This window comes from Cupressus sempervirens, chromosome 8 (assembly GCF_028749045.1).
Source record: "Cupressus sempervirens isolate cs-2001-9-10 chromosome 8, ASM2874904v1, whole genome shotgun sequence".
In the NCBI taxonomy this organism is placed as follows: Eukaryota; Viridiplantae; Streptophyta; class Pinopsida; order Cupressales; family Cupressaceae; genus Cupressus; species Cupressus sempervirens.
In genome coordinates this window covers 758,408,845-758,435,117 of record NC_143125.1, presented here as the reverse complement: position 1 = coordinate 758,435,117, position 26,273 = coordinate 758,408,845, and the positions used below count along the sequence as shown (strand labels likewise).

Below are 26,273 nucleotides of genomic sequence, written 5' to 3'. Positions count from 1 at the left end.
CCAACCTTGTTTTCTCAATATTGCACTACATATGGTCACATTATTAATGATTGTCCCATGAATTAGGAACTGGGGAAGGGGATAAAAGGTAAGGAGAAGGTGATAGTGGAGGATTTCACTACTTAGGGTGAATTCTCTATCACTCTTCCTTTAAACCAAGAGGTTGTGAAGGATGGGTTGGAGGGGAAGACTCATGCTTTTGTGAAGGAGAAAATGGTGATGGAGGAGTATCCTTTCTCTAAAGACTTGGTTAAATTAGTCTCCTCTCAAGAAATGAAGGGTTTGTTAGAATATTTACGATAATTCAGAGGGGGGGTAAATTAGTTATCCAAGGTCCAAATACTAATTAAACAAACTAAATATTAAATAACTTCATATATCGTATCATTCCATAGCTCTATCTTTACTATAAACTTTAGTAACATCAACTAGTAGCTCATTGTCCTAAATAATAGACTTGCAGAATATAGACTTTAATTAATATAACACCATAGATAAAATCCACACAAGTTTGACACTAGGATTTAATGTGGAAAATCAATTTGAAAAAAAAAACCAACAACATGTCACTAGTTTTTAGTCTTTTGAAGTATGCTTTGTTAGGAGCTAACCTTGTTAAATGTTACAATACACACTATTAAATGTGACCTCGTTAAAGGATTTAATCACCATGTTAGGAGTGGTATTGTTAGAGGACTTTGGAACATTCCATTAGAATTTCACTTTGTTAAAGGATTTACATATGATTGTTAGGACAACCTTGATTAAAGGATTTCAAATAATGTTTACAATGGTTAGAAAGTAATAGCGGGGTTTTTATCTATCAAGTACAACTCACTTTTTAGGTACAAATCTCTATTTAGTTCAGAAATGGATTCACTATCTAGCCTCCATTATCATCTCTATCCTTGATGCTCTTGGAAACCCTTCAAACAATCACACTTCACTTCTTCTCAACTTGCCTCAACGTTGTGCATAGATTTGTCAGTCAATAACATCAATCAGTGCTCCAACATTCAAACTCTCTAGAAAATTACTCTAGAACCTCCTCAAATTTTTCTCTTGGACCTCCTTAAATAGTTAATTCTAATCTTTTTCCAGTTAATCATCACCATAGATCTTAGGGTTTATGATTAGATCCATCATATACAATGTATCTGATCTCCATTTTATTTTTCCTCCTCTTTTCTAGAAACTTCTCTTGGAATACATCCCTTAGGTTATTTACCTAATCCTCTCTTGACATTAAATTATCCAACTCATCAATCCTTATCTTCAACAAACTTTCTATATTCCAAGAAATCAACTTAGATGAAAATTTCAATATCTCATAAATGGTTAAAATATTGTTCCTCAACCAATATTGTGTTCCAAGACTCAGTCATCACTAGGTTACTCAGTCTCTACTAAATTTCATGCTCGACACATACACTATCACTCAGTTGATACTGATGATTGGTCAATACTATTTTTTCTCAACTTTTTTTGGCACTCAGTTAGCACTAGCATCACTTGACATCTACTTTAAAATTCTCTAGTCTTCTACTCTATTACTTAGTCAAGCCTATGTATTTGATCTATCTTTGTTCACACTTTCAAGACTTGAGCATTACTATCTTCTCTACTTTTAACATGATTTAAATAATCCATTTTACTTGTCAAAGTCCAACTAATCAAATGTCCATTTTTAGTTTCATCTTCATAACTCAACCTTTCCTCTAGATACTTCTGTTATGAGCAACTTCTCAAATCCTCTTCATCAATCAAATAGATATGACACTTAGATCATGTATAAGACTATCTCACCAATAGGTTTGACATCAATGATCACATAACAATTATTTCAATTGTAGCTTCCAAAAATCTCCCTCTTTCGCATTAATGGAAACACCTCAAGTTACCATGAAATCTAAAACATTTTCCATTTTGATCAACACCGTCAATGTATCAGACCTTCATTAATATCCTTAGTTTCATTTTTATTCTCATCTATAACTCTCTTTATGTAATATCAGATCTAGAAACACATCAAGTAAGTCTTATGAACTCCTTCTAAGTAATCTTTCCCTCTTAATTAGATATCTATCCCATATTTCATTATCTCCCTCTTTCATTTTCTTTTTCTTGTGGTAACTAGATACTCTCTCCCTCTTTCATGGTAATAAAATTACATCTTCTCCCTCTTTGACAATAATGCCAAAGATATTTGTACCTTTTCCATGTAGTTATCTTCATATCAGTTTTAAATTCTTCATCTATCATCTTTGCATGACTGATTGATGCAAGACAATCATGGGTTGATGTCTTATCCTAATCATCTATGTATATTCTATCAATTTTTGGCAAGTCATAATCATTGTCGAGTGTGGGCAATTATTCAGTATTGAACAAGTTGCATTTATTGCCAAAATTTTGTTATTCTATTGGTTGTCATGTTATCCCATTCATTTTATTAGTAATGGCCAAGCTATCTAGTGTTGGATGAGTTGTCCAATGATGGTCGAGCCATCTAGTGTTGGACAAGTTGTCCAATATTGGCTGAGGGTTCCTTCATGTGTCGAGTGAAACTATTACTGATGCTCAGTTCCTTCTTTGATCGACTTTATCTGTGATTAGTTCTTAGTTTGAGCTATCTTATGTAATTAATTTGGATTACAAATTTAAAATTCAACTCTTGCCTTGGGATGTATGTAGACTATTTTAAGGTTAGGCTTTCTATTATGTAATAATCTAGAATCCTCTATAATCCATTTTGGAAAGTATAAGTAGAGGTATTTGATTTACGTTAGAGGAGGACTTACAGAGTTTAGAGTGGAGTTACTAAATAGTGAATTGAAGATGGAATGTGGATCTTAAAGTTGTATTTTGTATCTGATCATAACCCAAAAGGCCTTACAGCTAGGCATGTATGGTGATAATTTGATCAATCAATAAAGTGTTGTCATTTCTTCTCTCCTTGGTGTTGTTCTCTTTTTTGTTTAATTATTCTACTATGTTACTCAGTAAGGTGATTGGATAGTGAGGTGTGCCTCTAGCTCTAGTTATTCATATCACTCCCTACATTAGCTGGTATTAGAGATTGAGATTCATTTGTGTGGAAATTGGATCATTTAGAACCCTAAGTTGGATTTGGTTGTAGGGTGGAAGATATGTAGATTTGACCTATAACTTGTAGAGGGTTACGATCTTGCAAGAGCCTATTTATAAAGATGGTTCATGGTAGAGGAAATAATGACATTGTTGAGACAATTTGTAGCTAGATTAGATGCTATGGAGACAACTAAGAAGAGAGGAGCACATCTTGATAATGTGAGTCATGATGAAGCAAAGTACAAAACCTTAATCCAGAAGCTAAGGAAGACCAAGATGAGAAAATATTGTTAAGAGTGTTGTCTAGGTCACATTCAAAGCCTGTTGTGGAAATTTTTCCTTTTGATATAGAATTGGTCACTAATGTTGTGTTGAAAACACTCCTGATAATAGAAAGGTGAAAATTGCAGTCACTAGGTTGAAAGGTCATGTCTCGCTATGGTGGGAGCATTTGGAAATTGATAGACAAATGAGAGGAAAGGAGAAGATAAGGACTTGGCTGAAAATGGTAAACAAGGTTAAGAAGAAGTTCCTTTCTGTTGATTACCAAGTGAGCTTGTTGAGGAAGATTGAAAATTTGAGACAAAAGGACATGATTGTGAAGGAGTATACTTAGGAATTCTATTGATTGGAAATCAAATCTAGACATGTGGATGATGAGGTTGAGAAAGTTCAAGGTATAGATTTGAGTGGTCCTACAAGAACAAGAGGATTCTATGGTGAAAAGTACTTTATGATTTTTGTTGATGATTTCACTAGAATGATGCAGATAGAATTTATTAAAGAAAAGTATAAGGCATTTGAAAAATTTAAGTTGTTCAAGAATAGAGTTGAGAATGAATAAATTGAAAAGATAAAATGTTTAAGATTAGATAGAGGTGGATACTTTACTTCAAAAGAGTTTAACACCTTTTGTGAAGAAAATTGAATTAAGAGACAACTATCAGCACCTAAGACTCCTTAACAAAATGAGATTGTTGATAGAAGAAATAGGTCTATAATAGAAACAATAAGAGCAATGATGTTTGAGAATGATGTATCCAAGATATTTTGGAGATAAGCAGTCAACACTGTGGCATACACCATGAATAGAGTGCAGATTAGAAAAGTTACAAACAAAACTCCCTGTGAGTAATGGTTTGGACATGCACCTTGAGTAAAATATTTCAGAATTTTTGGAAGCAAGTTTTACATAAATAGAGATGATGGTATTGGCAAGTTTGATGCAAGAAATGATGAATGTATGTTCCTTTGTTATTCATTCAAAATCAAACCTTATAGATGCTTTAGTGAAAGAACTAAGAATATTTTTTAATTTGCAAATGTGGAAGTGGATGAAAAGTTTGGACTTAAAGAGAGAATGTTGGATTATATTTTTGATGAAGAAGAAGATAATCCTAAACCTTTTAGAGATAATATTGAAGTTTTCATTGAGACTTATAATGATTTGTACAATGGTGAACAAATTGTTGAACAAATAGAAGAACCAAGATTTGAAACTACAAAAGAAGTGGCACTTATAACAACAACAAGTATAATGAACAAGAATTTGATAAAGAGCCACCCTAAGAATCAGATTATTTGAAGCAAAAAACAAGGAGTTATGACAATAAACATAGTACATTAAGAATCATGTTTTATTTCTAAAGTTGAACCAAGGACTGTAGATGATGCATGCAAGGATGATCATTAGATTCAAGAAATGAAGGAAGAACTAGATCACATTGTGAAAAATGAGACATGGGAATTGGTTCCTACACCTAAAGACAAGAATGTTATAGGAAGTAAATGAGTTTTCATAAATAAGATAAATGTATAAGCTAAATTTGTGAGGAATAAAGAAATATTGGTATGCAAAGGATATTCATAGAAAGAAGGCATAGACTATGAGAAAACATTTTCCCTTGTTGCCAGACTTGAAGATGTAAGAATATTATTGGCATATGTAGCAAGTAAGAAGTTCAAAGCGTATTAGATGGATGTAGAGTCAACATTTCTGAATCGAGAACTTGAAGTACATTAAGAAGCCTAAAGGATTTCCTTTGACAGAAGAAAAGGACATGGTATGTAGATTGAAGAAAGCATTATATGGTCTAACGAAAGCACGTAGAACCTGGTATGCAAGATTGGACAAATATTTAGCAAAGTTGGGATATGCTAAAGGTATGGCAAATAGCAATTTGTACTTGAAAGAACGTGAGAATGGAATATTGATCATTGTAATATTTGTTGATGACATAATCTTTGGACATAATGATGAAGGAAGTGATAAACTTTTTGATGAGATGAAGAAAGAATTTGAAATGAGTATGATGGGTGAGACACAATTGTTCTTGGGGCTATAGATTGTATAGAATAGTGATGGTATTTTCTTATCACAAGCTAAGTATTTGAAATATTTTTTGAAAATATTTGGCTTGGAAAGTTGTAAGCCTATCAAGGTACACCTATGATAATTGGTCACAAGTTATCTAGCAAAGATGAGACACCTACAATTGAGAAAAAGAAGTATAAATCTATGATTGGAGGTTTGCAATATCTCACTCACACTAGACCAGTGTAGAAAATATAGTTGGGATAGTAGAAATATTTCAAGCTAATCTTAAGGAATCACATTATGTAGCACTAAAGAGAATATTCAAATATTTGAAGGGTACACCTAATTTTGGATTGTGGTATGACAGATCAAGATATTTTTCTTTGTGTGCATATGCTAATGCAGATTGGGTAGGAAGTATGAATGATAGAAAGAGCACTAGTGGTTGGACATTTTTCCTTAGAGGAAGATTTTTTTCTTGCCTAAGCAAGAAACATGATTGTATTTGATGGAGTACAACAAAATCAGAGTATTTAGTACTATAAAACAATTGTAATCAAATCATGTGGATGAAGCATATGCTAAAAGACATTGGGATAGAATTTTCAGAACATGTTATCATACATTGTAATAATACAAGTATAGTGAGTATATCTAAGAATCATGTGTTGCATTCTAAGACTAAACATATATCTATTTGGTATCATGTCTTGAGAGAGAAGTTTGCAAAGGAAGGGATTGGATTAGAATATGTAAGTACAAAAGAGAAGATTGCAAATATCTTGACAAAGCATTTTCCTAAAGATACATTTTAGTATTTGCAAGCTATTCTTGGGGTCATGCCCCTACCTACACCTAAGTAGATGATGCAAAAAGTGTATTTGTCCAATAGTATAAAGCACTAATATTTACCTAGCCTAAATGTTGATGCTTCTTGTATGGGGAAGTATCTGAGATGAGATGATTCGTCAAGGACTCTTTTAGTTGGTATTGAACAATGTCTTTGGACAATTGAGCTGACTAAAAAATTTGAGTAGATGATTGACATAATGAATCCTTTGTCATTGGTGTTAATGGAGGAGAAGTATACATGAAAAAAATATCCTATGTATGGGAGAGAAGTGTTAGAATGGGAGAAAGAGATTGCAACAATGGGGGAGATGCACCATTAAGAGTGATTGATATCAATGGGAGACTAACTTTTATCCTAAGAATGAGAAAGTACACACAGAGCAATGTTCTTATGAGTTTCAAATTTGATTGATGAAAATGGTTTGAAAAGAAAAGAACAATAGTAGCTACAACATAGTTTGATTTTGTATTTTTGGAACTTAGATATTTTTCATTTATATTTCCATCAATATCAAAGGGTGAGAGTGTTAGCCTGAATGCTAGTGGTATTGCTTTGGAGGAGTATCCTAAGCATTGGATAAATGGATAGCATGATTGACATGTTGCATTCATGACTATGTTTGTCTTTGATGTCAACATAGTATTGTTTCTATGAAGATTAGCAAAGTAATAGACAGAGAATGAGGTTGTACAAAATTTATATTGATGATTAGGTCAAGGATAGTTGAGGACATGTTCTAAATTTTATCTTGATAATGTGGACAAGTGTGCATATGGATGCAAAAGTTATCGTTGAACTATAGAAGATAATAAGTAGATAAAGTATCTGATAAGTGGTTTCTCATGATTGATTTGTGTCTCTTAACTCTGATAGAATGGTGATTAGTGTAGTTAGACTATGATAGAAGATAGTCTGATGATGATTTTAGTAAGTGTACATAGTGAGAGGTCACAGTTGTGAGAAGTTGTAAAGATTGTGAGCTGATAGTGACTTGTATTTACGAAAAAGATGTAATGTTTTGTAATATCTTAATGAGGTCCTATTATAATTAATTAGGAAAGTCTTAAGGCTGACCCAAGGAAATTTTTTGAAGACATGGTATTTTTAGTTGGTGTTTTGAACCCCAATTTTGAGCTTGAAGATCCAATCTTCCTAATGGCCTTTTCAAGTGGTTTTCTTTGATTCTCCTTTGATCAATATTGAAAGGTTCTTTGTGAAGTATTTCTTTATAAAGACAATGTTCAAATTAATTGTCATAACAAAAAACCAAAGGACACATGTGCCAAAGTTCAAGTCAATTGACTAGCTTCATAGCAGTCTTGAGCTAGTATGAAGTGGTTCTGTACCACTTTGTACCATTTGAACTAGTTTAGAAGTTCAAAGGTTCAAGGTTCGAGCTCAAAATCAGGTTTGTTGATTCAAGGTTTCAAGTCTGAGTTTCTAGAACCAAAGTTCAAAATTTGCCAGTTCTAAGATTCAATATAGTAGTAATGTTTTGAAGGTGGTGTATTGCTTAGGATCATATGTTCAGAGTTTGAAGGCTCAAATCTTGAATTAAGTGGTACCCTTGGTGAGACTCAAAATCACATTCTAGGTTTAATGTTTCAAAATATCAATTGATAGATATGTTTAAAAGAAAGTCATGGACAAAAATATTAACAAAAATGAAAGGGGGTTCTTCTTTCTTTGGAAAGGGGCAGATGTGTATTGCATGTTGGGGGAAATGTAGAATGTATGAGGATGAGTAGTTTTGATGGTGATCAAGTTGTTTATTTGAATTTAAATTTCTTTTTCATTTTTGCAAGTATTTCAAATTATTAGTAGTTTTCAGAAATTGTATAATTTTTTATTGAATGAAGATTCCATTGTTTTGAAGATTACGTGTTTCGAGTTGATCTTATTCTTGGTTCATGTGTGGATTAAGGTTCTGTAATCGACTTTTTGTTCTATTAATGAATTCATGTATTACAGAGGTGATTCTTATTTGTTTAATCATCTCTCTTTCTTTCTGAATACATGTACGGGTGGAAGAACTATGTATTTCGATTGTTGTATGTGAAAGTTGTCTTATTTCATTTATGTTATAGTTATTCCCCCCCACCCCTTCACCCCACCCAAGAATAGTGAGGGTAGCCTTCACTTTTAGTTTAAAAACATTACTTAATCTTAATCTTTGCATATCTCTAAGTCGGGGAGTTGTGCCATGTAAAATTTAGAGGGCACCTGCACGATCTCATTGCAATGTGACGCAATTGTTGGTTACATTTTGTCTCTAGGTTGATTTTGGGTTCAAAGAGTTAAATCAAGTGGTTTATTATGTGAAGACAATTTTTTTTACCAATAGGTAAAAAGGAAGGTTATTTTTCTTTTGATGAAGTATGAAATTGATGAGATGAAGTGTGTGAAGTGAAAATTGTGCAGTGATATGTGAAGTTGGTAAATATGCATAAGTGATCCAAGGGATTATTTGGATTTAAAGTTGGTGATCTAGTATTGAGATCAAAAGAGGTTTGGTCCAGTCAAGAGGATAGAGGATCTACATCTATTCCATTTTTATTATTTTGCAAGGAATAATATAGAGATCAATTAGGCAGTGAGTTTGATGATCTTGCCCCTAAAGTTGTTTGGGGAGTGGGTCCTTCTGCCTTCTACCACTCCTAACAGTGTTGGCACAACTACTAATAGGGTTGGAATCTCCTAACAAGGATTGAACAAAGTGTCCTAACAAGGACTGATATGTACTGAATGTATTTCATTGGCTCCTAACAGAGTCCATCCTCTTACAAGGAACTTTCATATTAGGTACATCATTTTTTGGGTACCATCCCCACTGGTATTTTTCCTCGAATCACTAGTTTCCCTAGTTAACATATCTAGTGTTATTATGTATGTATATCTTCTTATGGTTTTTGATTATAATATTCACATGGTTAAGATTGAATAAGGTTGATAAATGATTTGATAGTTGGATTATTGATTCTCTCCCCCCCCAGTTATCATGGTGGACTAAGTTACTTTCTAACAGAGCTTGCCAATGACGAAATTGCGCTAGCATCATCAACATGGGGAGGCAACACTAACCAAGTCTAGGATATCAATGGGTTACTCAATCTATAGATGGCTCTAATAGTCTAAGAGCTAGCCTCTAAAATGATATCAAGATGATGCACTAGAGTAGGGGAGACATTAGTAGAAGGGAAAAAAGTGCCAACTTTCTTCAAGTAGGCAAAGGTTCTATTCTAAGGAGCTCCTTCTCCTATGCCCATGTTGTGCCTCATGCTTTAGGAGTTCACCTTGAGGCTCAACACAAATTAAGCATATAGTTTTTTAAAGAAATAGAATGAGAACTCTAAATTGTTGTGTGGAGGTTTGTCAAAAACCATCCACTAATGATCCCTAATGTTTGCATGTATAGTCTGATTTGTGCACCATTTAATTGATAATTTTGGCTTTGTGCGTTCTACTATTTTACCATTTTTTGGGTTCAAAAAAAGGTTATCTATATCATCTTTGGTTATGTTTAGGGTTGCAACCTCATCATAGTCCAACCTGTCATCTAACATGGCATGCATTTTCTCACGCTAGTGAAGAGAAGTATTTTGTGGACTGATAAGTGTCTAAATACTATCCACTACGATGTTTATCCTATACCTAATCTCAAATCATGTACCTGAAATGGGGGCCTAGTTTGCTCCAATAACAAGAAACAATAGTGGCAAATAGCACATGAGCTTTTTTATTTAATTTTGTGGTCATTGCTTTCGAGTATATGATCCAATATCAGGTACCAAAAAGGTATGGTATCACCTTTTTTATTTGGTATCAGGATGAGGGGGAAAAAATTTAGAACACATGTGAAATGCTTTTAGTCATTTTAAAATTCTAAATTTTTCATATCACCACTTTTTGGCATACCATGATCCTGCACATACCGTGTACATTTTTTGAAGAAAAACTAATCTAATTGAAACATACATTTGAAGATCATGCAATCAATGTTAAAATTTAATTACAATATAAATGAACCTAACATTGGTATATAGTATAAATGAATATCTAAATGAATGTGAATAAAATTATGTACAATCTGAATAAAATTTAAGTTCAATTTAAGTGAAACTATACAACATAAATAAAACTTAACAACATTTCATTTTAAGTTCAATAATAGATCAATCATATTTCTAACAATTTAAATGAACCTAGTCATACTTCAAAATCTAATCATAGATTCAATTAAATATACTTAATTAGACTTTTTTGGTGTAGACAAAATATTATAATTTATGTAACATGTAATAATTAGAGATCAAATATAGGCTAGATGAGGATTTGAAATCAAATTTGAACCTGAGTTTATGTTTTGCTTAAATTTTAAAGTTAAAGTTTAATATATTATTCAACTATAGTAGTTCTATTATTTAATTAGGTCCAATGATAGGGTTTTAGTTAGATTAAAATTTAGGTTCAATGTTATAGTTCTAGTTTAACTATAGTATGATAGGGTTTAACTATTTAGTATGTTAGGGTTCTAGTTAGATTAATTAGGTTCAATGTTTGTAAAGGCTGGGATTATGATTATACATCTCAATATAATATAGATTGGGAACATCGTTGAATAGATAATCTAATTTTTGGGTGAAGAATGGAATTATGATATTGTTTAACTATACTAGGGTTAGCATTTAGGTTATGGATAAGATATATTAAATATGTTTTGGTTTAATTTTAAGGTTAAGGTTTCAATTATTATTAAACTATAGTAACAATTAGAGATAGAGTTTAATTATTTGTAAACATTAAAGTGATTTTTTGGATAAGAAATATATAATTATTGACATGGGGCAAAGCATCACACATCCATACATTGTATATGTGATAGAAATGAGATCCACTCATTCGAAAGACCTAAAGACCCTAAAGTCATCCAACATAACCTAACCTTCAAAAATATTAGATAAGAAGATGTTCATATGTACACAATAAAATAAGGAGACTTTTCTTCAGTCTTCAAAATTTGGTCTAGTTGTGAAATATAGGCTAGCAAGACTTCAAAAGTAATCATACATGTGTTACAAATGTCAGAGTTCATGTAGAAGAAGCTAATGAGACTCCCCTATTCTATGTGTGGAGTAAATTCACTAGAATTTTGTGGTCTTAGAAATTAGGTAATATTAAGGCAAACGAGACTCTAGGAGTCTTACTTTTCCTTACAAAAGTTGTCAGGCTTGTGTGATATTTCTGCTTCAAACAATGTACATTGCAATACAAGAAGAAAAGGTTTAAAGAGAGATGTAGACGAAATTACAAAAAAAAGTTGTTCATCATTTAAAACACATGGTACAATAGGTTGTGTTATATCTCTACTTGAATAATACGCAATCCTTAATCTATTCCACCTCAACTACTTTTCTATTTGATCCTAATTAGAGATCAAATGTTAGAATTTTTATAGCATGTTATAATTAGAGATCAAATGTAGGATAGATGAGGATTTGAAATCAAATATGAACCTAATTTTATGTTTTGGTTTAATTTTAAGGTTCAGGTTTAATATATTATTTAACTATAGTAGTTCTAATAGAGTCAGAGTTTAATTAGATTCAATATTAGGGTTTTAGTTAGATTAAAATTTAAGTTCAATATTATAGTTCTATTTTAACTAAAGTATGATAGGGGTTAACTATACTATAGTTTAACAAGATAGTATGTTAGAGTTCTAGTTAAATTTATTAGGTTCAATGTTTGTAATGGATGAGATAATATAATATAGATTAGGACATTGTGAAATAGATAATTTTGGTTTTGGGTGAAGGATGGGATTATGATAGGGTATAACCATACTAGGATTAGAATTTAGGTTAAGGATAAGGTACATTAGATATTTTTTGGTTTAACTTTAAGGTTAATGTTTCAATTATTATTTAACTATAGAAACATTTATATATAGAGTTTAATTATGTTCAATGTTAGGGTTTAAGTTAGATTAAACTTTAGACTCAATGTTGGAGTTCTAATTTTACTACACAATATGATAGGGTTGAAATATCTTATATTTTAACTATAGAATGTTAGGGTTCTATTTACAATCATTAGGTTCATTGTTTGTAAATGATAGGATTATGATTACAAGGTTCAATATTTTATTGATTAGAAACATCATGGCAAATTTAATTTGGTTTGTAGGTTCAATATAAGGTTAGAATTCAAATGAGGTCTAGTGTTAGAATTTGAATTAGTTTAGCAATGTAATACGATATTTTAATTTGATTTAAGATTATCTAATTTGGATTATGTAAGGGTTATTTCATTAGAGTATTCAATTAGGATTAAAGTTTTGATTTAACTCAACTTAGTGTTAAGCTATTCAACATTTCTAAGATTCATTACAAGCTTTGTTTTGGTCTAGTATTAGTTTTTCAATTAGGGTCAAATTTTGAGATATACATTATATTTAATGTCAAGGTTGAATAAATTTTAGGTTTAGTATTTAGTTTATCTTATACTTGAGTTAATAAATACATACAAAATAAGAGTTAGGGTTCTAGTATATTAAAGTGTGGTACAATTTAAATAAAGTCACTGCTAGGTTCAATTCTTAATTTTATTGTGAATAAGGTTTAGTGGCACAAATTTTAATTTGGTTCAATGTTAGAGTTTAATTAGGTTCAATGTAAGAATTATAGTTCAATTTCATTCAATGTTAGGGTTTCCATTAGAGTTTAATTAGGTTCAATGTTATAGTTTTAGTTAGCTACAATATTTTCTAGTATTTTTTAAAAAAATTAATTTTTCTAATATTTCTTAGTATTTTCTAAAGTTTTCTAATATTTTCTGACATTAACGAAGTAATGATTTCTAATTTTTATTATTTTCTCTAAATTTTTCTAACAATAATAAATAATATTTCTCTAATTCTTCTAATAATAATGAAATAATATTTTAAAATATTATCTATTTTTTCTAATATTTTGTAATTTCCTTGATATTTTCTAAATTTTCAAATATTTTCTAAATTTTTCTAATTTTTCTAATATTACACAAAATATTAGATATACATTACGAAATAAAATAATTTAAAACAAAATCAAACACATTTATTTATTAAAATTAATAAAATATTTAAATGTTCATAGAAAAAAACATTATTTAACCATTTAAAACACTCAAATGCTTAAAAAAATAACATAAAACTATTATATTACTAAAAAAATTTATAATAGAACATAAAACAAATTTAAAAAATTAAAAATAAATCAATGTACCTTTTTTTGCTAAAACATGACTCTAGCCCCCTTGTCACTCTATAGTGCTAGGAATGTCTCATGTTCAAATAAGCTGCCAAATGCTAATATTCAAATTATATAATTTTTGGGGTTTTTTATCAGAATGATTCTAGCTGGAACCCCCTATATACCTACATGTCATTTGGTGCCTAGTCAATGCCATGTCATTTCAATCAGACATATCCAAACAAATCCCAAAAGTTAGCCTCATTGGTGATACAAACCCATGCATTCACGCATCAACAATGTATAATATTTTTTTTATGGTGCTAAACACCTTGAAAAAGATTAATCTTCCAAAAGTCACATTCTTTGTTGCAAAAAAAATTCATATTCTCTCTGCTTTCCTATAGATTTCACATAAGCTCATGTAGTATTACAATAAAATAATAATTTAATTTTCTTATAAGTGTATTTTGTTCTTTTCTAAGACTAAATATTAAAAATCAAGAACAACAATTTTCAAAAATAAAAATAAAACATAACCTTTGAAAACAAAATACATGCATTGATTTCATAAAAACAAAAATATTATAAAATTTAACAAAATATTAAATTTATTGTCAAATTTTAAGAGCATGTTTCTACATACAATTTACTTTAAGATCTAACTCTAATACTTTGAAATATTTGTGAGGTTGTTGAAATTAAGGAGGCAACTTAAATTATTCTCTTTTATAATATTTCTTTTAATTTTTAATTTCATTAAACTTAGTTTAGAGTATTACAAACATAATATTGGCTAAGGAGTCCACTAGTTTTGGAAAGAATGAAGATTGTTCTTATATGTTTATTAACAAAATGATATTGAATGTGTTTTCTTTATTCTCTTACTAAAGGTTTCTATAAAAATGGATTCAAATTTGTATCCCACTATGCTAGAACATATAATTATCTAAGTGAGATTCTTCACCTTTTTACATTTAGAAGTTTTCTCATATTTATTTTGAGTAGATATACTTTCTTCAAACAAAATGATTTTCTCTTTTTATAATTTTTTTTCATGTTTGGTATAATTTATATTTAGTTACTCACACATCTTTATGTCAAGATTGACAAGTATGAAAAATGTATGTTTTGATTATTTATGCATTTATGCAAAGTTTAAACTAATTTATGAGATTAAAAAAATAATGACAGGTTATTAATATAAATAATTTTAGCAAGTTTGAAAGAGAACACAAATCAATATTAAAGAATAATTATATTAAAGAAATTTATATTTTAAATTAGTTAATAATTTATTTATGTTTTAAAGTTGGTAATAAACATAATAATTTTTACATTTACAATTAAATCATATTTTATAACTATCATTAAATTTTTTTTGCTAAGCATCAATTATCTTCTTATGTTTCTATATATTTCAATCCACTTCCGCTTGCTAATAAAATTAAATTTATACTTCAAATTTATCTCATATAGTTTATTTGAATTTTTATTTTTAATAATTATTTACTTATTTATACATTATTATTAAAATATTTTAACTCTATTTTATTTATGCATCAATAAAATCACAAATAAAATATTAACTAATATAACTAATTTGGTTACATAATAGTGTAAGAGTTAACAATTTACTAAATTTACTTGATATTCATTAGAGAGGACTATTGTACTATGTAATTAGAATTTTATGATCAACATACTATTTAAATATTCAATTTATATTATTTTCATTTGGTGCTAGAATGTGTCTTTTTAAATGGAGCAATTATTTTTGCTTGAAGATAGTAGAGATGTGTTTCATGAACATCATGTTGGAATTAAGTGTCTTTTCAAGTGAATTAATGGTTACATTGTCAATTTAGTTGCCTTGTAACTAACCACCATTGTTTGACTTGTACAAGAACCTACCTTGTTAGGAATATCTAATGAAAAACAAAATCATGATGGTTGATAATCAATGTTGTCTTATAAATGGTAATGTTCCACATCATACAGGACTTTCATACTTTTCTAAAGGACTTACATTCTTTTCTAAGTGATTTTCATACAATATGTGAACTATAACTCTTTCCCCAAATGAACATACAAATTTTAACTCACAATTGATATACCCCATTCAATATGACTTCCACAATTCACGTGTGATAGAACTTGTTCACTCTACATTAATTATCCCAAAAAGCATTACACTATGAGTGGGAGGTTTGATGCTTGCATCCTTTGTTCTTTATTATAACATAGAAAGCACCAACAAGTGTACATATATAAGTCTAAATTGAATATATGGTGAGTTTTGGAACACTTGTATGCAGTGTTCTTTGTAAACATTAAAATGATTTTATGACTAACAAATATGTAATTATTGAGACATGCACAAATATTAGTACTCTTCCGCTATGTGAGACCTCGCCCCGACCCATCATAGCATAGTTGATACTTTACTATTTTGATACTTATGACTCAATATGTCGAGACACTATCAGATACATTGAACATATTATGCTATGTTATTTCATGTTGTGTGATGTATTACTTTTAGATATTTGATTTTGTTATTTAATGTTTTATGAACATGTAAACTGATGAAGTAGTGTAGAAAGTGAATGTAGAATTAACATTTTGATTATGCAATTTTAATGATTTAGTATATGAGTAGAATGAGATTAACAATTGATTCTATGAAAATGGATGTTTTAATTTATGTGATTTCCTTGATATGTTATATACATATATGCATGTGACCTTCTTGAGCTACTGATGTGTGTAACGAGTGTGCAGAATATTTTCACGGAGAAACTTAATGGAGAAACAAAACTAAACCCTATGTGCCATTTGTGGAAACCCGTTGTTTGTATTTTATTCATATCGTGAGATGTATGAATGTATCGTTCTGTATTTAGTAAATGTTAACATTTTGTAATAGTATTTTTATGGTGTAGCTTGACGCTCGTGAATTGTTTAGGCATTCTAGCATGCTAGTTAGGGTTAACCAAGTAGCCCTTGAATCTAAGTCAGACCAAGTTAGTGACCTTTTGCTAATTATTTTTTAATCAAATTATTGACCCCTAATCTGGATTAGTGCTTAATCTTCTTTTTGGAGTTGTTAGATAGTCCTAAAAATTCCTAGCATTTGTTTAGTCCCAAATCAATCCCTAATGCCTTAAATCATGAAATCTTAATACCCAAGGGGTAGGGGTATGGGCTGGGGGCATTTTCCACCCCCCTAGCCCATTTTGTTGACTTTTGAGGTCACTCAAAAAGTCCATTTTTGCTTTAGCGCGAAAATATAATTATTTCACCATGGGTTGAATGACCCTAACCACACCTTGAGGTTAGCCTTAGGTTTAGTTGAGTTAGAAACCTCTAGATTTTTAGGCAAGTGGGAGGAGTTATTTCCCTTTTTAGGTGGTTAAGTTTGGATCTTATTTAGAGGCATTTTTGAGTAGTTTTGGTTGTTATGCAATCTCTAGTTTTAGAGTAAAGTTTTGGAAGATTGAAGGCAAGGAAGGAAAAGCTCTTCTCAACTTGTTCATTTTACCATAACTTTTTTTTGTGAAGGTAGGAGTTCTTCATCTCCTTTCTTCATGTTGTTCATGTTGCTCATGTTGTTTCATGCTTATGTTATTGTGTTGTTCATTGGTATGCTTGTATGTATGTTGGGTATGCTTGGGAAGGATTGAAACATGTTTTCTTGAATGCTTTTCCTTCATGTTTTGCTTGAATTTTGAAGTTTTCTTGTATGGGTGTTTTGGCATTACTCACCCTCGGATAGGGCAGAAGTGGCCAATTTCGAAAAAGGTCTTCAGTTGGACTCCAACAGTGTAGAGTCTCTTCTCAAGATGAGAAGAGGGAGAGAGGGTAGGGTGTTATGGGCCCCTACCTGTCAGCACAAACCACGTATGAGTTTTGGCATGTAAGAATGGAAGAATGAAAGTTCTTGAGTTATAGCCCTATTTGGGCACTTATTTTGGTGTTGTGTCTGACATCTCCTATTGGAAAAATCCACCTTCTCCCTAGTTTTGTTTCAATGCTGAATCTGTTGTGAACACTCGGTATGGAAATGAATGTCTAATTTTGTTCCTTGTTATGTTAGTTTGTCACCTGGTCAGTTTTCATTCCCTCCACAATCTCAGTGATGCATTGCAAAAAATGAAAGGAATCCCTTGTTAAAAGCCATGAAAGGAAATTTAAATTGATTGTTGAAATTCAGCCATGTTCAGGATTGAAATCCTGTGTAAAATGTTTTTAAACTTTTTGTTGTAATGGCAACGATGCAAGGTTTTCTTCCTGGTTCTTTCCTGGCGGAGCCTTTGAATCAAGTGGTCAATAAAATTATGATTGAGTAAAATGAGATAAAATGATGATGTTAAATTATGCAAGTTTTAAGTTCCAATATGTTAAGGCAGAAATTATGTTATGTATGGAACTTTGATTCATTTCGTGATTATTAGAAAATAAGATCAATCTTGCTTTGCTGTTAAAATGAATTATCCAATTCCTTGGTTTAACTAGGTATTTAGTGAATTCTATTAGAAAGAAAAGTATATATAACTTGTTATAAAAACACAATTCTTGAAAAAATCTATACTTCAAAAATATTTGTAGAAAAATAAAAATAAAAAAAATATACACTTAGACAAAATAACACTTAGAAAGAAAAAAAAACCCCTTGAACAAAAAAAATACAATAAATTTATAAATGGCATTGAGAAAATTTACGCTTAGAAAGATTCTAGGCTAAAAAAAAAAAAAAAAAACTCCAGAGCAATATTGCTCTCTGCGTTTTGTATGAAGAAAGGATTTATCTTTTTGCAACAGAGAATCTTTAAAGATTCTCTTAATTATTCCTTGTTGAATAAAATAAATAAATTTAAATTTAAATTAATAAATAAATTAATAAATAAATCAATGCATATACTATCATTACCTAAATATCCTATGTTCCTATTTAATTAACTTTTTGCATTAATGGTGGAAGTGGGCGGCATGGTTTGAATTGTTTTAAGTTTCAAATTTTTGAAAAAACAAAATTTCTTGCTTTTAATAAAGTCACCTACCTCACCTACTCCTTGGCATGTGGGCAAGCGCTTTATAAACCGCAAGTTAATGTGAAGGGGGGTGGGGAATGTACTTAACTTTTGAAATAAAAATAAGGAAACTTTTGTTTTTAAGAAAGTGACGTGTGGGGGAGTATTAAAGGGCTTTAGTCATAAAGCGGGGGGAAAATATTTAAGTAGGGTAGTTAGTATATTATTTTAGTTAGTTATTATTATTATTATTTTAGTTAGTTTTAGGATTTAGTTAATTTTAAATAGTTTCTTTTATATAATTTAATTTAGTTTAAAGTTTAATTAATATTAGTATTATGTTAATTATTTAGTTAATAGAAGTTAGTAATGATTTTTTTTTTTTTTAGTTATAAATTATTTGTAATTAGTAATATGTATTTTTGAATTTAGTTTTAATTGAAGTGTAGTTAGTATGACTAGTAATAAAGTTTACTTTTATTAATATGTAATTAAATGTTAGTTTGAGTAGCATCGGTTAGTAAGTTAATGATTAGGTTAGTTTACATTTTAAATTAAAGTTTTAATATTTAGATATTATTGTTATGTAGTTTACTTTAAATGTTTAAAAAAAAATAATGATAATTTATTGTTGTAAATTATTTTATAAGTTAGGAGTGTTAATATTCTAATTATTATTTTAATTTCTATTAGTTTTAGTATTGTTATTATCTTTAGAACATTTTTATTTCTAATAGATTTTAATAAAACTGAGATTTGAATAAATTTTAATTAAAGTTTAATGGTGGATGTAATGTTATTTTAACTAGAAGTTCTCTTCAGTTCAAGTGTTTCAAAATAATTAGTTGGGTAATTATTTAAATGGCTATTCGAATTTTTTAAAATATTTTAAAAGTAATTAAAGGTGTTAATGAGTTAAACCTTTTAACTTACTAAATGTAGATTGTTTAATTAATTAATCAATTTAATTATTATTAAATTTTAAAATTAAAAAAAAAAAAAAAAAACTGTGTGTTTTGTCCCATATTTTGGACATGACACCCTATGATCATTTCAGAATAATAAAACAAGACCACGACAATATGAAAATAGATAAATTTCGAAAGAGAAATATGACATTAGAACGAATCATCATCCATCCATCCATACATTGTGTACATGATAGAAATGAGATCCACTCATTCTAAAGACCCTAAAGTCATCCAACCTAACCTGGACTTTTGTTTAGTCTTAAAATTTTGGTCCGCTTGTGAAATATAGGCTGACAAGACTTCAGAAGTAATCATACAAGTGTTACAAATGATATCCTCACACGCGCGGGATACGATAACGAGACTTTTCTCGACTCTTGAAAAGTCGTACTGCGTGTGGAATAAACTAACAAGACTCCTATTCTGCGTGGGGAGTAAATTGATTGGAGTTTCGTGGTATTAGAAATTAGGTTTGCATCTGGAATAAGGCAAACGAGACTCTACGATAGGTTGTGTTATATATCTCTGCATGATAATACTCAACCCTTAATCTTATACTCCGCCTCGACTGCTTTTCTATTGTATGCAATCACGATGTCTCCCTTTTCATTCTGCATTGCCATCATGGTAGTCTTGCACTTCCATTTCTCATTTGTTAACGGATGCTCAGAAGACGAAAGAAGCTACCTTCTGGACTTCAGAAGTTGGCTCAATGATTCCTCTGGCAGATTGAACTCGTGGCAGCAGTTCAACTGTTGCCAATGGGCGGGTGTCATCTGTGACCATCCTTCCGGCCATGTTGTTTCCCTCGACCTCAAAAACCATGATCGGGACAGTAGCCGATATTGGCAGGAGAGGGAAGATAGATGTTCTCTGCGTGGGAAGATCCATCCCTCCCTGTTCAACCTGCAGCATCTCCAATATTTGGATTTGAGTTGGAATGACTTCAATTCCACCGCCATACCTCCTCAGTTGGAAAAACTTCAAAGACTTACTTTCCTTAGCCTGGCATATGCTGACTTTGGAGGCGAGATTCCTCTCGAGTTGGGTAATATTACGACCTTGCGTCACCTGGATCTGGGATTGAATGGCTTGGAGAGTAGAAGATTTGGAGGATGGATAACAAGTCTAAGAAGGTTGGAATACCTGGATATGAGTGATGTGAACCTGTCCATGGCGAATGATCACTGGAGAACCGACCTCAGAAGCCTCCCTAATCTCAGGGAGATTCACCTTTCTCGCTGTGGACTTTCAGGTAGAATACCATCTCTCCTAAACCTCACTCACTTATCCCATCTAGATCTTTCAGCGAATTCATTCAATTCCTCAATTCCAGCTTGGTTTCAGAATGTCTCGTCCTTGGTTTCCCTTGATCTGTCTGCGTATGATCTCAAAGGTTCCATCCCTTCAAATTTCTTGCATCGTTCAAGCCGAAGTCTGAGAAAACTTTACTTGTCATATAATAACTACAATCTAGGAGGAGTAATTCCTCACTCGATTGCAAATTTTTCAGTGCTTGAACATTTGGACCTCTCATTTAATAATTTATCAGGGGATCTACCACCATTTGGAACGTCCATTGGACAGATTTCTTCCCTCGGATATCTGAACCTCCAGAACAACCAGTTGTCTGGAACAATTACACGTACAATTTCAAATCTTTCTTCCCTCGGATATCTGGACCTCAAGAACAACCAGTTGTCTGGAACAATTGCACGTACAAGTTCAAATCTTTCTTCTCTTAGACATCTGGATGTCAAATACAACCAGCTGTCTGGAGAAATTCCGCATACCATTTCAAATCTTTCTTCCCTCAGATATCTGGATCTCGGATACAACCAGTTGTCTGGAAAAATTCCGCATGCCATTTGCAAGCTTGTCCGCTTAGAAAAATTATTACTCTTCTCTAACCATTTAACCGGCAACATATCCCTTTCCATATTGGAAGATCTAGCTCACCTCAAGGAAGTGGATTTTTCTGAAAATCAACTTACAGTTAATATATCTTCAAGTTTGGCTCCTCAATTCAGTCAACTGAGATATCTGGGGTTAAGTTCTTGTAATGTTCAGGGGTAGATTCCTCCTTTTGTGTCTACTTTCTACTCATTAGAACAATTGGACCTGTCACATAACAACGTTGTGGGAAATATTCCTACCTGGCTGTGGGAGCTTCCTAGTCTTGATAGGCTCAATCTTTCGCACAACCGACTGGAAGGTTCTCTGCCCACTCTTATCTCCAAGGATATATGGCTTCTAGACTTGCATAACAATAGGTTGCATGGCTCTATTCCAAATGGGAGATTCATGACGATGTTGGACATGTCGGAGAATAGGTTCAATGGTTCTATTCCACAATCTATATGCTCTGGCCTTGATAATGGGCTGGCTCTCCTTGACTTGTCAAAGAATAGGCTAAGCGGCGCCATTCCTAAGACTCTTGCTAGATGTTCTCCTATGATTGTTTTGAATTTGGCTCAGAATTATTTGGAAGGTGAGATGCCAGAAGAGCTAGGAAATCTGACCCAACTTGAGACACTAAATCTCAGTGAAAACAACTTGCAAGGTCTTGTCCCTCCTACTATTGCAAGTTGTGCAAAGCTTCGAGTATTTGACATTGGGAAGAACAGATTTCAGGGGAGCATCCCAGCTTGGATTGGAGAACTAGCGGAGTTAAGAGTTCTCAACTTGGCTTTTAACAACTTTCAAAGCACTTTTCCATTCGAGTTGCTTTCGCTCAAGAATCTTCAGATTCTCGATTTATCTCATAATAATATTTCAGGACTTATTCCCAAGAGTTTGGGAAAGTTGAATGCTATGAGGAATCAGACACAAACTGACAAAGCAGAGATGAGCTCAGCTAATTACTATTATGATTTTGCTTCTGGTCCCATCTACTACGTAGCGTTCCAGAATCAAGTGACACTTTGGATCAAAGGACGATTTACTCCATACACTAAGATCATCGGTGCCTTCAAATTCATGGATCTTTCCTACAACAATTTTTCCGGCAGTATTCCTGAGGAAATGGGAGAGTTGAAGGGTTTAATTGCTCTCAACATTTCAAACAACAATCTAACAGGCACCATTCCGGCGCCCTTGGGAGGTCTGGCTCATTTAGAGTCTCTTGATCTTTCTGGAAACATATTGTCAGGCAAGATTCCAGCAGATCTTGTAAACCTGACTTTCCTTTCTTATTTGAATCTTTCATACAACCATCTCTCTGGGTTAATACCACGGGGCAAGCAGTTTGACACGTTTGAGGCTTCTTCTTATGTGGGGAACCCCAATCTTCATGGATGGCCCTTGGAAAATGGAACACTGAAATCTGGGACTCAGGAAAGAGGCAGCCAGGTGCAAGCAAACAGCACAGGAGCTATGGACGAAGCTGCAGATGAGATGGATCGATGGTGGGCAGTGTCAGTGGGGTTGTGTTTTGGGGTAGGATTTGCCAGCGTGATAGCAGTGTTGTGCTTTCAACTAAAATGGAGATACAAATGTTTTGCTTTGCAGGATAGAGTAATCCGACATCTTTTTGAACATTGAGTTCATGAATGTGTTGTATAGGGGATTCAGAGAATATTCCGATAAATATGCATGTTTTCCTTTCACCTGGCACTGGCACCTGTGGCTATCCCTTGTGTAGTTGTCATGTTCTTTGGTGTTGTAATGTTCGGCAGAGGATGTTGACATTCTTTCTATAATGAATAGCTTAGAGGAAGCTTTATGCTAATTACGAATTTTCTACTCTTGATGTTTTTACATATATTTAATAAATTTGTTAGCGAAGTTTTAGTTTTTTTTGGTTGTTGATTATTATAAGAAGATTAAATTCTATCAATTATTTTATATATATATATATATATATATATATATATATATATATATATATATATATATATATATATATATATATATATATATATATATATATTAATAAATATTTTAAAGGAAAATAAATCAATTTTTTATAATAGAAGTGAAATTGTAAAATATTCTATGTTATTTTTACTTGCAATGCATTAAATAGAGGCACAAATATTACTCAATTTGGTCAAGTCCCATCCATGTATCAACATGTTTTGATACAGGTAAAAGCACCATAAATCTAAGATTTTTTCTATTGAATTAAATGAATACAATATTTCAGATTTCAGTGCAAGAATAATCCTTAGAAGTATCATTTCTCTATTGTAGGTTGCTATAGATATGACATGGAGATCACTTTTCTCTGCTTTCACTTTTCTTCCATAGAGCTTGTTTTAATGCTCTAAATAGTCTATTTTTATGCTCTAGAAATATTTCATTTTTATGCTCTAAAAATGCTACTCTTATATGAAGTTTATTTTCTCTAGGATGTCTTTTATTGGTAATATCAATGTTTCCTAGTGGGAGATTATTGAGATAAATGTGCCTCAACCTTAGGAGTCCCAAATAGTTAAAACAAATAAATGGATATAGTCATATTCAATTTTTACAAATTAATGATTTATTACATGTTTACAAAATGCACAACTTAATACTAGGGTTCAATAGGAAGTTGGGTGCAACTACCATTGAGGAGAAAGAGAAAATATGGCACTTGAAACAAGGAGGAAGCTTTAGGGGAAAAATGTTAAGGGATTTCCAAAATTTCCCTCCAATTGACAAGTAGTAATATATTATGATATTGCTATAAGGATTTAATTGTCTAGTATCTTGGTTAAACTTATGAAACAAGAGTTAATGATTTTGACTAAAAGGCTAAGCAATTAAATCCTAATAGCAATATCATAATTTGGCTAGAAAAATATCTCCTACTTATTAAGAGGTAATATAGTTTTTCATTTCTCTATTATGCATGATTTGGAAATGTAACTTCGTGGTATCAAAATCTTTCATGCAAGATGACTAGGAGAAAATGTTAGAGGATTTTGAAAAAGGAGCTTGGACATTTTGGTATGTGCAATACATAATATTTGTATAAGATATTATTGACGAAAAAGTTATGGATAAAGAAAGCTTCTAGAAATGTGTAGGAGACACAATAAATGCAGGCGATTCTTGAGCAACCACTTTTCTTGGTCATTGTAAACTATGTAAATGCAAAGTGATGTGGTAAAAAAAAAAGAGAAATATTGTTGGTAGAAATCGTTATGTTGTTGAAATTATTTTAGAATTAAAAGACACTTGCAAGAGTATAAATTATACAAATTGTTGTAATATATTTTTCCTTTTATACAATAGGTTTGTGCTTTGGTATGATGAGTTTTTTCTCATAAATTTTTTCTTCTAGATTTGGTATTTCTTTTTATTTGATTAAATTTGAAAAATAAAATCTATATTCATATTTTCTTTATCTTGTAACTTAATTATGAAGTTTGCAATCAGTCATTTTGGAAATTTGCATTTGAAAACTCTATTTCATACTTGACTTCCTTTGAAGAGTATCATAAGACATATGCGTGTACTTCACTCACAATAAATACCATGTCATTTTTAAAGAAATTTTACAATATTAAATAATATAGTACATTAAATAAATGGTCAAATCTAACCATTTTCTCTTTTACAAATTTTGTTGCATATGCTAATTACAACCACATATTCTTAACTTGGAACCACAACTTATAATTAAATCTATAGTCAATGAATTTATGTTTTAGTCATGTATCATGTATTAGCATTATAACGCCAAAAATTATATAGACTAAATCTTGACTATAAGATTCTAAATGATAATGTTATACAAATTTTGAAACTACTTGTCATTACCCATGAATATTGTACACTTAGAATGTGAAAAAGGGTAAGAGAAAATGATGAAGTTAGATATTTTGATGTAAAGTCATGTAGTTGAAGAAAAATTTGTGCCATAGCCCAATATTAGATTCTTATATTTAAGTCAAAATTATAGGCCCCTAGTCATGCATATGCAGAAAACTCTATTCAACCATTCAAAATACTCTATGCCTTTTTTTGTCATCTATGTTTTGATTTCTCCATTTCGTAGTTTACAAAACCTTGGAAAATCAAGTTTAGTTGTCATTAATTTCAGGGGTCTTTTCAAGGGAAGGAGAATTATAAGAACATGAAATATTTTGGTACTTTCAATTTGTTTGGAATTGATAGTCCAATAAGTTTTTTTTAAAAATATTCTTCAGTTTGAAGGTGTCAAATTGAAATTGGAATATGAGTTTCAAATTTCCATTTTGATTTGAAATGAGAGTTTTTGGATTTGGAATTGTTAATTAGAATTAACTCAAATTTGAATTATTCTGATTTGAGGGATTCCGAAACTCAATTTTGAATCAAGCATGTGAGGAATTCAAGATATTAGATAGCCACAACAGTTGTTAATGCCAGCAAACAAATGAGTCCTTAATGAAATTTTAAAAATCATTCCATTTTCCCTTTGTGAATGTCATCCACTACTGAACCCATGTTTATCCATTTCACATGCTAAGTTGTAAAGCATGAAAGTAACATTTTAAAAGAAAATCACTTACCTCATAATTCAACAACAATAATTTGATTTATCTCTTTCTAGGGTAACTAGTAACTATACTTTTAATACAAAATAATAAACTTACATATTTAAAAATATATTTATTAATTAACACTATTTATACATAATATTATGTTTATTAAACATTTTTTACATTACAAATTGTTAAATGTGATTTAAAAATTAAATGAAATTCATTTATGATCATTATGGTATTGCTATCAAGATTTATCTGCTAGCTTTTGAGTCAAACTCATTGACTCATGTTTCATGAGTAGTGATTCACATGAATC

The 26,273-nt window shown here is 31.1% G+C and overlaps 1 pseudogene; it reads left to right on the top strand.

Moving 5' to 3' along the window:
* The first annotated feature begins 19,981 nt into the window (after positions 1–19,981).
* Positions 19,982–23,226, top strand: LOC149544634 (uncharacterized; annotated as a pseudogene).
* Positions 23,227–26,273: the final 3,047 nt, after the last annotated feature.